We start from the raw sequence: 2,631 nt of genomic DNA on the forward strand, positions 1-2,631 counted from the left end.
TCTTCTTTGATAACTTACTGCCTTGGCTTCCCTGGATCCCAGCTCTCTGTTCTAAATTTGGGTGCCTGTCAGGACTGTTCTGGGTTTTTTCCTTCCTGCAGTAAGCTTGAGCAATCATAGGGTGCATCTCATTTGCTTATTTGTTTATCTTTTGGAGATCATTGTCTTTTGTTGCCTGATATTAATGTCATAAAAAACATTTTTTATACCTTATCTCCATTTTTTGGGTGTATCTGTCAAGAAATTAAATCTGGCACCTATTATTCTGTCTTAGCTGGAAATGGACATATCATCTAAGTCCCCTTTCATTTTTAATCCTCTACATGCAATCAGTAGTCAATTAATAGTTGAGCTAACATTTATATATGTCTTATATTCTTTTAAAAAAAGATGTAAGTCTGTTTTAGGTTGGATACTTCAAGTGTAGACCCTGAGATGTAGACTTTTTTTTTTTTTTTTTTTTTTTTTTTTTTTTGCAAATACCTTATTGAGGAAGTTTTCTCAGAAGGGAATTGAGGGGAGCAGTACAGGACAAGAGAAGGAGTCAAGCAGGGTTGTGATATCAGCTGGAGACTATCTCATTCTGATCCTTTGGGGAGTTCTAGAGCACAAATTGTATCACAAAGTTGGTTCCACCTTTAGGCAAATGTGGGAATGGGAGGACTTTTGTACATCCTTGTCTCTAAGTTAATGAGAATAAGCTGCTTCTTGCAGGAAATGACTTCCCCAGTGACACAGCTCCCAATCAAGCAATGACTGTATTTTTTAAGGAAGGAGGCAGCTGCAAGCTATTAGTAACCAACATTCACAGTGTGTAGGGGTTGGATATATGGACTGAGTAAAGGGATCTGGGAAGAACAACAGCAACATTCCCTATATTGTTTTAGGAGTCTTTATCTCCAAAATGCCTTGTACTCAGTAAGCATTCTATATGTTAGTACCTTAATGTATAGAACTACAGCAATAGCACATTTCCAAGGAATAAGTTATTTCATATGGGTCAATTTTTTTAGATATTAAAGATTGTACTTTTAAAAACTTCTTGATGAGAATGTTTCTAAAATATATCATATATTTTCCTTACATCACACAGACAATAGTGAGATCAAAATGGTCTTTCCATGTTGACTCAGGGTGATAATTTAGGAACCTTAAACACTTTGCAGGGGTGCAAGTTATTAGGATCTTCCTTTCTAAATCTTTAGGTGAATTTTAGGAGCTACTGTACAAGGCAGTATGCTGGGCTGTCAGATATCAGCTGTCATTACCCATAATAGTACACTGGGTTCTTGAAGGTTTCTTCAACTTCACATCTCTGAGGACTGAGAAGTCTGATGATCAAAGATGTCAAGTTTGTGAGAAAATAAGGTGTGGATTACATCCTGAGGATTTCTCCTAGAATGGATTACAGGGCTTTAGTTCTTTGGCAATTGACAGATTGTATGATGTATGAGGTGTTAAAGCATGCTCATGCTTGCTTCTCATTCGTAGCCCCGCCCTGTAGACTGGGGTTTTCTAAATTTCAACATCTGTGGGAACCCTGTAATCAGAGTCCATCCATGGTTCAATTGATGATTGACTTTTCAAATGAGAGAGTTGATTTGACAAATTTCATTCATATGGGCATTAAGGAATTGAAAAGACAAAATTTGCTTTTACTAATTTTCTGACTTAGAACTTTTAGAAGTCATTTGTTGCTTTTATAGTCTGATGTTAATGAATGTTTTAAAGTAGGTGAAGAATTGCTTCTTGGCCTTTAGGCTAAGGTCAAGTGTATTATCTGTTCTTATTAGTTTAAAGTAGGTGAAGAATTAAAATGGAGTGTAAGAAAAGGAGATTGAGTTTGCAATTCAGTATTTCATGGTCTCCAGAACCTTTGTTCTTTTTTCCAAAATGGCAGTGAATTTAGTGGTGCATTTCGTGTGGTAACAAGGGTTTATTTATGTATCTGCCCTAAATTGAAGCTGAAAATATAAAGTGTCCTGATCCCTGGAGCTGTTCTTCTTTGTGATGTCCTTACTACTCAGGAACTGAATGAAGGGTGAGCAGTGCAGTCCATTGGATTTGGCACAGTGATGTGCTAGAGAAAGCGCCATGAGAGCCAGTTGTGTATATCTCTTTCCTATTCCACCTGTAGTGATATCTCACTCATAGCTTCAAATTAGCCATGGTGGGAATATTTATAACATGGAAATTGGCTAACACTATAAACAGAGTTTTTTCTTTTTGTTTTTTTCCCAGAGAGCCAACATTTTTAAGGTTTACTGGCATACCACTGCTCTCTAGACCATTGGCCTTAGCATAAGCCACTAATTAATGCTTTATTAAGGCAACTTTAAAAAAATGGACATATAATGACCAATAAATTATATTAGTTTCAAGTGTACAATGTAATGAATTGTTATTTGTACTTATTGCAAAATAATCGACACAATAAGTCTAGTTAACATCTATCACCATACATAGTTACAGTTTTTTTCTTGTGATGAGAATTTTTAAGATTTACTCTTTTAGCAACTTTCAAATATGCAAAACAGCATTATTAATTATAGTCACCATGCTGTACATTACATCCCTATGGGTTATTTATTTTATAACTTGAAGTTTGTACCTTTTGACCACCTTCACTCA

At 35.7% G+C, this 2,631-nt stretch overlaps 1 pseudogene; it reads left to right on the forward strand.

Annotated features, from left to right (window-relative positions):
- Positions 1-1,741: 1,741 nt before the first annotated feature.
- Positions 1,742-1,878, forward strand: LOC122235642 (annotated as a pseudogene).
- Positions 1,879-2,631: the final 753 nt, after the last annotated feature.

This window comes from Panthera tigris, chromosome X, assembly GCF_018350195.1.
Source record: "Panthera tigris isolate Pti1 chromosome X, P.tigris_Pti1_mat1.1, whole genome shotgun sequence".
Classification (NCBI taxonomy): Eukaryota; Metazoa; Chordata; class Mammalia; order Carnivora; family Felidae; genus Panthera; species Panthera tigris.